The sequence below is a fragment of the Musca autumnalis genome, unplaced genomic scaffold (genome assembly GCF_047663935.1).
Source record: "Musca autumnalis isolate F117 unplaced genomic scaffold, ASM4766393v1 scaffold_3, whole genome shotgun sequence".
Lineage (NCBI taxonomy): Eukaryota > Metazoa > Arthropoda > Insecta > Diptera > Muscidae > Musca > Musca autumnalis.
This window is the reverse complement of record NW_027411866.1, coordinates 205,256,037-205,269,341: the sequence shown is the minus strand read 5'-3', so window position 1 is coordinate 205,269,341 and position 13,305 is coordinate 205,256,037. Positions and strand designations below refer to the sequence as shown.

General features: G+C 34.8%; 1 long non-coding RNA gene across 1 annotated transcript; it reads right to left on the bottom strand.

Moving 5' to 3' along the window:
- Positions 1-398: 398 nt before the first annotated feature.
- LOC141396989 (uncharacterized) lies at positions 399-9,996 on the bottom strand. Its single transcript, XR_012411292.1, has 3 exons — positions 9,951-9,996; positions 4,569-5,884; positions 399-1,440 (listed from the first exon to the last, which is right to left on the bottom strand). It is a non-coding gene; the product is annotated as an uncharacterized lncRNA (long non-coding RNA).
- Positions 9,997-13,305: the final 3,309 nt, after the last annotated feature.

The following is a 13,305-nucleotide window of genomic DNA, read 5'->3' as shown; positions in this document are numbered from 1 at the left end:
TTCTCTTAAAGTAAGGTATAACAAAAATTGGCTTTAATGGCAAAACGTAAGAATGGGCCTATCAGTTTCATACTGCTGTCGTATGGTTATATAAGATCGAACGTTGTACGTTTTTTTTTTAATAAATTATTTTAAAATATATTTAAAAAAATTTTTTAACTAGTGTAATTTTTTTTAAATATACCAAAATAAATGCCTTTTATAGATTGTTTAAATTTCTAGTTAATTTTTATACATTTGAAATCAAACTAAGAACCATCTGAAGGCAGGACCAAAGAACGCGGAATACACCGATTTATTGGTCTTGCAATCGCCACATTACAATAAGAATAAGAAATTAAATTCATATTATTTTATAATATAGAATTAATTTCTTACTCTTATGAAAATTGTTATTCTTTTTCGAAAGAAGGAAACAAACAAACAAAACCACAAAAAACAAAAACATTTAAAAAGGCAAAACAAGTTAACATTACATGATATAAGTAGTTAGTAATTAAAAGAAACAACAACAAACCAAACCAAAAAAAAACTTAACATTTTTATTAAATATAGAAACAAACAAAAATACAACATTCCCGCAGACACAAAATAATAAATAAATGTGAAAAAATAGACGTTAAGTTAATAAAAATTTACCGCATAAGGTCATGCCGGATACAAATAGGCAACATTGTCTCGTCATAAATACAATGTGTACTTACATTTACATAAATAAACAAAAGAAATTTATTTTTTATTATACATACTCGTATATATTGTATATGTGTTCTGTACAAAGCAACAACAACAAAACAAACAATGAAATAACAACAAAATACTCATGATCCACAACATGACATTGTTTTTTTTTAACAAAGAGAACAATTTTTCATATAACCAACAACAACAAAATTACAACAAAAACCTTAAGTTTAACAACATAACCTCATAAAAAAATAAACAAACACAACATTAAAAACTTAACAATTAATTGATTAAAATAAAACAATTAAGCTAAACCCAATTTAAAATTATAGCTAAAAAATTAATAATAAAAACATTAAAAAACTAATAATAATTAACAAGCAAAACCATCATTAAATGAATGAATGTAAATCATTGTTCCAAAGAAAAAAATCCAAACCAAAAGAATTGATAACAAAATGTCACTTTTATTAACAAAAAAGAAACTTATAAAACAAACCAAACTAAATTAAACAAACAACTGATTATAATTGATGGTAACTAAAATTAAAAACAAATAATATTTTAAACAAAATTAATAATAATAATGAATTGTTGTGGTAGATACTGAGCAAAAATTTAAGAAAAAATGCAATAAAATAAATGTATACAAAAATTAAAAATGAACTATTGTGTTTTATTTTTAAAAGGTAATTAATGGTGGACAAGAATGGTCTACCACTTAGTTAACTTTTTTAGAAGAATCAGAGATGCCTAGTGTTTAAAAAAGAAGAGACACGAGGTCTTTTCTTAGTGAGTGCTCTTACAACACTGATATTTATTGAATAAAATACTACTTATAAACTACTTATGAAAATGTAACTTAACCTAATAGCTATATTAAATTACGTGTATTTCATGTGTATGTTTTGAATTTTTTGTCCTCGTGTAATTCTTTGTGTGTGCGAAAAATGACGTTTTACATATGATTTATAATTTTTGCTATTACACCAGTATATGTTTTTTTATGTGACATAACCTATAAATGTAAACAAATCCTTTATCAAATCGATTTATTTAAGTTTCTTTAAGAAATTATTTCTTTCATCAAATTTTGCAAATTTCTGCTTTCATCAAAACAAACAAATCAGCTGTTTTCTATTTATTGTACATACAAAAATAGGAAGGGCTCAAAAACGAAAAAGTTACACATGGGTTCACACATCATTTTGATAGATGAAATTTTTTATATGGATCACACTATGTGTACAACATGTAGATGTAAAAAATTCAAAACATACACATGAAATACACGTAATGTAATATAGCTATAATGCAACTACAATCACTCTTATCGTTTCTAATAATAGAGAATATCGGAACGCTGCAGCGCGCTGCTTGCTTATCATGCGAGATGTGAGTGTGTTTGTGTGTGGTCATGACCTTTATTATCACCCAGTCGTATGCACAAGAGTACGAGATCACTGAATCTTTTATTACTTTTATTGCCTGCTGGAGAGCTGAAAATTCCCAAAATCTATTTTTATAAGAGGATTTCCAGCGGCCAATCTCAACCAAAAGCATGTACAACATTTGTTTGTACAGTAATTTCTGGTTACCTGCATTATTCATAGCTGCATTTTGGCGTTACCTGACCAAAAATCTGTTTATAGGCAACTATTCTCTAGATTCCGTTTAAGATATTATGTTTTAGTGCACATTCAATAGCTGCATTTTCGTCATAGCTGCATCAAAATTTTGGTGATTTTACTTCAATTTGGTTATAAAATTTACATATATCTGCACAAGGAAAAATTTTAAATTTTTTTGCGAACTCAAAACAAGGATAATATTCAACCACTCTGTATATTCTCCGGGGCAGCTTAAAAAAGTATTGTGTAGTGGACTGTATTTTGTCATCCTAAATATTTTCTCTAAAACTAATAAACAGTATGTATAATACAAAATGAAAATGAATGCTACTGCGCTAATTGTTTTTCCATCTTATCTTCGGACATCTTCACCCATATGTTGGCGACGTCTGCTGCCATTGGTTGGTTTTTCGTGGTTTGTCCTTAATGATGAAAATTCCCCTTTGCCGTTGCATCTCTCTTTGAAACATTAACTCTCTTAGCATAGAGAAAGCTACTCTCCTCGAGCATCTCAAGTTCAGCCAGATGTGGGCTTTCTAAACTTTGCCGTTCTGATGTCTTAAAACTCATCGTCGCCTTCGGTATCGTCTTACCTGGATCCATTGTTTCATATTGCTTCGGTAAAATAATGAAATTCATTTCGCTACTTTGTTCCTTGGAAGCAATCGATTCGTTGCAATAGATTCGTCACCCTTTTGTTTGAAGAGTTGGCTTGCAATTGATGTTGGAGGATCTGTTTCTACTTCTTCAGGATTGCGATATTCAATTTCTGCTTGTGGTTTTTTTTTATTTAATGACAACGTTAATTTGGCAAAACGTTCGCTGCTTGGAACTGCTCTCTTTTAAGGATTAAGGAGCTTGTACTAAACCGTCTACGGGTTCTTCTGCATTGTTGATGATTGATGGTGATTGTTGTTGCATGTCCACATTTGTTGTTGTATATGTGACACTGGTATGCGACTGCATTTGACTGTGGAAATATTCTAAAAATCCTACGTTTGTAGGACTTGCCGGCGGGAACATTTCCGTCCTTCCATAAAGTGCTTCTATTTCTTTTAGAGAGAAGACTTTTTGAGTATAGTTTTGGGACGTACGTCCTCTTTTGTGTTTGTTTTTATAATGGGACTCATGCCCTCTTTTCAAATTTCTTATGTATTTTTTTAAATGTTTGCCTTCGCGGCTTTTTCTACTTTTGCCTCATTGGGTCTTTTCTTTACTTTGCTTAATTCGGTCTTTTCAAATTGTTGCCTCTCTGGGTCTTTTTCTATTTATGCCTCATTGGGTCTTTTCTTTACTTTGCCTCATTGGGACTTTTTCAAATTGCCTCCTTGGGTCTTTTCTCAATTGTTTGCCTCTTTGGGTCTTTTTTAAATCTTGCCTTCGCGGCCTTATTATTTTTGCCTTCGCGACTTTAAAATTTTTACCTTTGCGGTTTTTATATTCTTGCCTTCGCGGCTATTTCATTTTTGCCTTTGCGGCTCTTAATTTTGCCTTCGCGGCGTTTTCATTTTTGCCTTCACGGCTCTTAAATTTGCCTTTGCGGCATTTTAATTTTTGCCTTTGCGGCGTTTTCATTTTGCCTACACGGCTTTTAAAATTGCCTTTGCGGCATTTCCATTTTTGCCTTCGCGGCCTTTCTATTATTTATTATTATTATTATTATTTTATCTTTTCAGCAATTCCCATCTTTTCTTGAGAAGAGCTGATTCTATTTTCTTATTTTATTGAGTCTCTTACCACTGGTGGGGGAAAACTCAATTTTTTAATATTTTTGTCGCTAATTCAAACCCCGATCACAAACCCATAGGTTTATGTATCGAAGGCTCGAAGGCTGTAAATGCGAGAAGAGAAAAGACAACCTTTCGTTTCGGTTGAGGATTCAATTCCAATTTTATTCAAGATCAAATGAATCTTAAGAACTAAGTTACAAAATAATTCTTAGCCTATCTTCTCTTATTCTATGCTCTTATCACTACAAGAACCTGCTCCCTTGCTGAGTGCATTATCTCTTGGGCGATGCCTTTATTATCAATGCACCCCAGCTGTTCACATAAACTGCTATCTCTTGTGCTCTACTTATCTAAAATACATAGATTTTTATTGCCCATTGTACTTTAATATTTTATGATCGAACATATTAATAGAAAATGTTGCTGCTGGAAAACTGACTGATTAAAATAATTTTCAATATTACACGAAGTTCCCCAACAGCACAACCATTACTAAATCATGTACAAATAATTTGTACACCTAGTTAAAACCTCAACATTTATGCTAACGAGGGTATATACACATTCATAGGGAAAAATGTGCCTCATCGAAATAATGGTTTTAGACCCAAGTATGTTTGGAGTCGATTTAGCAATGCCTGTCTGTCTGGCTGGATGGAGGGCACGATAACTCTCTAACGGATTAAGCGACTTGGTTCCAAATTTGGCTTTTGTAGTTACTCCCTCGGGTACCTCCCCACAAAAGTTAAATTTTTTTCGCAAAAATTATCTCGAAGGGACTTAACGATCCATGATCCATACTTTGCACATCGTAATATTTCTACCAGATATAGATGAAGTTCGAATCTGGACTTTATCGCTCCACCCCTTCGGATAACAACCACACAAAATTTCGGAAAAGCGTAGTTTAGGATCTCCTCTCGAATCGTTTTGATTTTTGATATTCGCTACCCCGATTACGACGGTACAGGTTTTTGCAGGGACAAGTCCATACTTCTCGAAAGCTGTAAAAACCTGCTATGGCACCATGTGTAGTGGATGGATGGATAATAACTCTACAACGGATAAACCAAAATTTGGCAGTCGTAATATTTTGCGCAATACTAAAAAAGTTCTATGATGGGGTCATATCGGTCCACTCGTTTGGGTACCTACCTTCCCCAAAAATATTCAAAACTTTTCGGTAAAATCGAGCGGACGATAACTCTCGAAGGCAGTAACCGATTTGATCAATACTTTGCACATCGTAATATTTCTACGAGACGTAGATCCAGTTATATGGACTATATATGTCGGAAAAGTTCATTTTATCACCTCCTCTCGAATCGTTTTGATTTTTCGTGAAACATGTTGCACTCAAATCCCCTATAACGATGGTACAAGTTTTTTTGAGTGGAAAATCAATACTTCTTGAGAATGTTACCGAAAACAGTAAAAATACACCTATGGCCAGCATCTGTAGTGGCTGGTACGCACTACATCTCTGGAACCGAATCGTAATATTTCTTCGAATATTAGATGATATTCGAAGATGGTGCTTATAGGTCCACTCCTTCCGGCACCTCCCCCACAAAAGTTCGAAAATATTCGCTATAGCAAACGATTTGATCCAAACTTCGGATTTCGAAATATTTTCTGCAAACTTAGTTTATGTTCAAAAGTGGGATCTATCGGTTCACTCCTTGGAGTACCGCGCACACAAATGTTCAACATTTTTGTTTAAGTGCGGTTAATAGCACGGTTACACTACAGCTTTTTGCCGGGTTAACCCATGGTACAATCATTACAAGGTAGGACACAGCAAACATATGATTACAATTTTTTCCTGAGGTCCTCCTATTGTGTCAAAACTGTTTTGACAAATGACAAAATAAATTGATTAAATATAAATAAAATCAAAATATAAATAAAAACAGAAGACAATACATACATTTTTCGAAAACAAACGTGACTTCAACATTAGCGAGGAATGCTTTTAAGCAGTTGTGGCAGTTCAGTGGAGGAATATGCTGTGGCTATCTTTTGTGATTGCAATTTAACTATGTCCAACCAGACCGTCAGATGCCCAAATGACAGTGAAGATGCCTGAATCTGGTGCTGTTATCGTGTGTTCTGTGGATGCGAAGTCTATCAGCCTAATCCGTAGTCAGATTTTCGAATTTCAAATAAAATTGATTTTGAAAAACTTAGCCTTTATCCAATTGCAGCAAGTCTTTATTCAGAGTGAATCCGGATACCAGATGTTTTAACCTCCGACAAACTATAAATCAGCAACCGAACTCATGATTTATGTCATTGCACATAATTCAGTGCGTCTCCTTTGGGTGTTGTTGTGACGCCTTTCCCTTTCCCATTGTATTTCCTGTATGCCGTAATATCGGCATTGTTCTTTACAAACATATCTGCCAGTGCATAAAGTGCACCTTCTCTATGAAGAAACGCAGGTACAGATTCGCAGATCATGGTCGTTAAAACGTTTGCGAGATTCATGAACTTTAGATGGGGTTTGTTTTTTCATAGTACGATGTTTTTATAGGGTGGGTTACTAGCCCAACGGACAACCCAAGTGTTTATAAATATTATGGATGAACGTGCAGCACATGGGGAGATCAGGGTCCACTTGAGATGGAAGAGGCACCATGATAAGTCATTATCATGTTAAAGCCGGTTAAAACCGTTGCTTTTAACGTTCTCTCCTTCGTCACTCTTACCATACAAACGTTTTTTAACCTCTAGAAACACGAATGGCACCTTCAGTATTCCTAAAAGCGATAAGTCTCGTTATATTGTGGCTATACCAAAACGTGGACTTATATAGCCAATTTTCAATACAAAAACAAGTGAGCAAAGGCTATAGTCGGGACGGGGCCGACCATGTGTTACCCTACACCACTACCCCTGTGCATAAGCTTTTCACTGGTAAACATTTCTATTAGGGAATATAATCCGAATACAATCAAACATATTATGCCTTTTTCTCTCGGGACCCCCATAAGCAACCAAAATTTCGTGACCATCCGATCAAAATTGCGACCTGTAGCGTGATTGCAACCTACTTTACACCAATTTAAAGGTAATATTGTCTTCTTCTATTGACAGGCTTTGCCGTTGGAAACCCCCACTAGAAGCCGATATATTCACAAAGAATAAAACTTTGAATTTGTCTCCACATGAGTTTTCCCCCATTCCGACCCCTAAATATTGTCCGACTATCACTACAATCAATAGGCTTCTTCTTCTGTGGGGCCCGCATCTACCCCCAAAATCTAGTGAGTATCCGATCAAAATTCCAACCGGTAGTGTGATTACAAAAAAAATGAAAAAAGGATATATTACTGACTTTTGCAATATCTCGGTTGTTTGGCCACTTACGCCAACATACTTTGCATCAATATAAAGGAGATCTTTTCTTCTACAATTAGCGGGTTTTCTTTTTGGAATGCTCCTATCGGAAGCGGAGATATTCGCATAAGAAAAAACGTTGACTTTTCTCCACATAAGCTTTTTGCTTATTCCGACTCCTGAATATTATCCGACCATCACCAAACTTAATAGGCTTCTTCCTCTGTGGGACTCGCATCAACTCCCAAAAAATTCGTGACGATCCTATCAAAATTGCGACCGGTAGCGTGATTACAAGGAAATCGGAAAATGGGATGCATTACCGACTTATGTGATATCTCTGTTGTTTGACCACCTACGACAGCCTACTGTACATCGTTGTAAAGGTGATATTTTCTACTTTCCTTGCCAGATTTTGCTTTTGATATACCTCTTAAAGAAACAGAGCTATTGGCTTTGAAATAAAACTTTGACCTTTTCTCCAAATAAATTATTGCCCATTTCGACCCCTGAATATTATTCTTTCGTGTCGATCCGATCAAAATTGCGACCTGTAGCGCGTTTTTGAAAATAATTGAAAAATGGGATGTATTACCGACTATTGCTATATCTCCGTTATTGGGCCACCTACGCCAACCCGCTTTGAATCATTGTAAAGATGGGATATTCTTCTTTCATAGTCAGGCTTTGCTTTTGGAAGATCCCCAACCAAAGCTGTGATATTCGTCATTATAACTCAAATCGCAAAAATAAAAAGATGGGTTGTATTAGCGGCTATTGCGATTTCTTCTTTGTTTGACCACCTACGACAACCTACTATACATCGTTTAAAAGGTGATTGTTTCTACTTTTGATATACCCATTATAGATGCGGAGATATTCGCTTTGAAATAAAACGTTGACTTTTTCCGCAAATAAGTTTTTTGCCCATTCCGACCCCTGATTATTATCCCACCATCACCAAAATCAATAGGCTTCTTCCCCTCCGGGACCCTCATCAACGTCCAAAATTTGGTGACGATCCGATCAAAATTGCGACCTGTAGCGTGATTACAAGGTTTAGATGGACAGACGGACAGACGGACGGACGGACACACATAGCCAGCTCGTCGAGACATTCATTTTGGTATATATAAGTATGGGTCTAGGACCATTATTTCGATGCGTTACAAACTTTTTGGCCAAAACCAACTTATAATACCCTCCCCACATAGTGGTGTAGGGTATAATTATAAAGGCCTACAATATAGTTGGCCAACATTTTATCCAAAACATCAATCAATTCGGACACTAGAGTGATCTCCGCAGACAGACGGACATGGCTATATATATGTTTATTTCATGTGGGAGCGTCAATAAATGAAAAAATAAATTATTTTTTAAAATTAAATGTAAACAAAACAAACTTTGACATAATTTCAAATAAACAAAACTTGTTGCTTTTGTTATTAGTAATTTTGAAGTTATAAGCATACTGGCTTCAGAGTTGTTTTTTAAAAATTTAATCAACCTGCCCAATCTTCTAATAATTGAAACATGGGTTAACCCACTTCATGAGGATTTATTTGCTTAATCTGCTCAAATCTGACCAGATTTTCCATACAAAAATTAAATCCTCTCATGGCTGGGTTTATTTTAAATCCGGCAAAAATCCACCAAAAATACAGTGTTGTATTCGGTATTTGTGCAAAAAACCAACCAAAAGTCGCAACTGTTTTGCCAGTTTGTCGTGTTTTACAGCTATACCTAATTTAAGTCGTGACGTACAAAAAATATTCACCTACCTACCACAACAACGCTCTCTGAGCGTCCGTATTACCTAAATACGTTGAATCCGAAATCTCATTTAAAACACAAAAACCGTGACAGAAACTTTATTAAACGTTTTCATTCGTAAAACAAACATTTTTCCTTTGCAATAAATTGTATTTCATGTGTTGTTGGGCTTTTGTTTTCAAAATACAAATCACACACACACATACAAACAATAACGTTCTGTCAAAGTTAAACTTTTTCAACTTACAAAAGTATACGCTCGACGTATTTCGGTAGTTCTCATAAGAATACATGTCGACGCCTCCAAACAATAGTATGCTAAGTCGACTTAGCATGTTTTCAAGTTCTTTACATTTTTTATTTAACGTCCTTTAACTTAAATTCTGTCAAATTTTGGTAATGATCGGACAATCCGAACAGAAGTTATAAACAAATATTTACTTAGCATAGTACTGAAGGTCAAAGAAATTTCCAAACTTTTAGAGCTTGTCCTGCAAAACTCGCTTTTCAGAATTAGCAAACTATTATTTGGAGGTGTCGAACGTCCTTTAACTTAAATTCTGTCTAATTTTGGTAATGATCGGTCAATCCGAACAGAAGTTATAAACAAATATTGACATAGCATAGTACTGAATTTCAAAAAAATTTCCAAACTTTGAGAGCTTCTCCTGCAAAACTCACTTTTTAGACTTAGCATACTATTATTTGGAGGTGTCGATGTGTTCTACTTTTTTCACCACAAACGCCCTGGGTATACGTCCGTATATAGGTATGGGCCTTCCACGTTTACGATTGGTCGAATGAGATTTTATGGAGTTAATAAATTTAAAGTTATAGTACGTTTACATTTACGAAATCGAGTGGATTTCAACTGTCTATTCCTTTGCATATACATACGTCAAATGAAATCTTTTCTGAAATCCATTGGATTTCATTTGACGTTTAAGCTATGGATTTGACAGTTGAAATCGAGTGGATTTCGTAAATGTAAACAAGCATTTTTAACAAAAAGTACGATTGATACCTTGATACAAAAATGTATCAGAAATGTTTGTATGGTAACATGGGGCGCCTTCGCCACGTTTTTTTCAAAATGTTCTCATATCGACATCATTAAAGTTTTTCCAAATATTATTTGTGGTAAGAATTTTAGCATATCTTGACTATAAGTTTTGACATATATAATATAATTGTTCCACAAACATCCCAGGCGGGACAGGGGAGACTTCTCTCATATCAATGAGTGCACCCCGATTCATATTAGCTCAATGATATGGGACCTACTGTTTATAGCCGAGTCCGAACGGCGTGTCTTACGACACCACTTTATAGAGAAGTTTTACATGGCTGAAATACTCAGGAAATGTCGCCTACATTACTGAGGGGTATTTTGCCACCGTTGAAAATTTTGATGTTGCCTGACCGGGGAATCGAACCCACGACCTTCTGCGTGCAAGGCGGGTGTGCATACCATTGCACCACGGTGGCACCGTGTAAATAAATTATTATAATTTTGTTTTTAAAATATTATTTTTGAGCATTTACAAAATGTCTAAAAAGTGGCGAAGCCTCCCCACCCATGGGGAAGCTTCGCCATCGACATAGGACATATATCAACGGACTCTAAAACTGGCATTTACCATACTTCCTCCCCAGATATCAACATTATGCATAAAAAGAACATGTTTTCTATTTAATAGTCAAAAATTATTCTAAAATTTACAAAAAGAAACATATTCTAGCCGTTAATTGAAGTAGGTACCTTGAATTTAGGCAAAAAAAATGAAATTTTTGCCAAACTAGATAGGTTTAGCATAATATTTGATTTCAACTTCACATTATAGCGTGGTATATCAATAGCATAAACAATTTAAGTTAAACCTGACATATTTCTCACATTAACCCACAACACCCCTATCATGGCGTAGCCGCCCCACCCCCTACATAGTTCATAATATGAATATATTGACATTTATAATTACTTTTATCATGCAAATTATTTGGATTTATATTCTTCAGTAGTTGTCTATTAACGGTATAAAATATAATTTTGATATCACAAAAGGTATACAAGATATCACAAAATATACCCACCATGAATATTTTTCTCAATACCCCAAAAACATGAAACCGCGTGCATCAGCAATCATATATTTGATAGAAATGCCAATTTATGGGAGATGAAGGATCTTCTTTAAACTCACAATTTTCCCTTTAACGGCATTTCTGTAGCAGTTATAATTATCAAGAAAGTCGGTGCTGGCGAAGGCGCCCCAGTGGCGAAGCCGCTCCATGTTACCATATATATCTCATACGAGAAATTGTAAAAGTAAACAAACATCAGCTGACAGTTTATATCCTCGAAAAGCTAAGTGTAACCAGCAAAGATTAACCCACTGGATCTATTAAACCCAGTGGGTTAACCTTCAATAGTGTAACCGGGGTATAAGGGTCTGATCGGGAATCCTTTGGAAATTTTTACCGAAGATACTCTTATACTCCGGTTACACTATTGAAGGTTAACCCACTGGGTTTAATAGATCCAGTGGGTTAATCATTGCTGGTTACACTTAGCTTTTCGAGGATATAAACTGTCAGCTGATGTTTGTTTACGTTATACATACAAAATAACTAATAAAGTCGTGTGTTACACTTTTACAATTTCTCGTATGAGATATCGTCCCCTCTTTGCTCATATTGGTATATTTTACACACAGGGATACATTTTTGTATCATGGTATCAATCGTACTTTTTGTTAAAAAAGTGTCTAATGAAAAAAAAATAATTTTATGATTACGAAGTAACTTTAGATTTAATAACTCCATAAAATCTCATGCGACCAATCGTAAACGTGTAAAACACGACAAACTCTGTTGCAAAAACAGTTGCAACTTTTGGTACTTTTTGAGTAGAGTTGGATTTTTTGCACAAATACCGAATACAGTACTGTATTTTTGGTGGATTTGTGCCGGATTTAAAATAAACCCAGCCATGAGAGGATTTAATTTTTGTATGGCAAATCTGGTCAGATTTGAGTAGATTAAGCAAATAAATCCTCATGAAGTGGGTTAACCCGGCAAAAAGCTGTAGTGTAACCGTGCTATTAGTGCCCCTCTTTACATCCATGTTTCCTGATATAATGGTCCAAAGGTTCTAAATTATATGGTGACCAACTGAAATGACTGCCGCTCGATATCTATCGAGAGGAATGACTCCCAAAATAAGACCCACATCCAAAATGGACTATGTCGGTAAATTCTTTTAGGTACCTCCCGCGCAAATCGTTTGAGCTTTAATCCAAATCCATATTTTGTCGGTTGAAAACCAACCTAAGTCTTTTTTTGGGAATAAGTGTTTCAATTCACACAGGATGAGGGTATATCCCTGTCGGCAAAGCCGACTGATACATTATTACTTGTTTTAAAGAGCTTTTTGTGCGTGAGCTGTTTTCAAATAAGATTTTATGTAATCTTATATAGAAACTCAACACACAAAACATACATGGTCTGTTCCCGTACTACACATTTTTACTCCGATAACCGATTTTTCCTTTATGTTATCGAAAAAAATAGTAAAAATGTGTAGAAATGAGCAGTACTGGAACGGACCAACAGTTTGTCAAGTAATAGTTTTCACACTAATAGTTAGTTTACATTTACGAAATCCACTCGATTTCAACTGTCATTTCCATTGCTTAAACGTCAAATGAAATCCAAGTCGATAGTCAGACTAGCACGATTTCAACATGGTCCCGGTCCACACTAACGTGAATTTCATTAAAAAAATTTCGTGAAATTAGGTGTTCTTAAATCGAATTCCCCACTACAGCCATTTTATGATTTTACTTTACTATGGAGGTCGATCTAGAGACGCATAATTTCATGCAATTTTTTCAATGAAATCACTCTAGTGTGGACCGGGACATGGCGAGTCAAGTTTATAGGCGAGGGATATGAAGTAGTGAAACCCATGTGTTTTCTGTGTTTGTTGTGTTGCCTCTTCTTGTTATTCGTTGCAAGTTTTTTTCTTCCATATTCTTTCATGTTTATTTTCTCAAGCAAACATTAATAACAAAACAAGCATAAAAAGATTTAATAACAATATTTAAATAATGAAATAGTGAAAATTTAAGTAATAA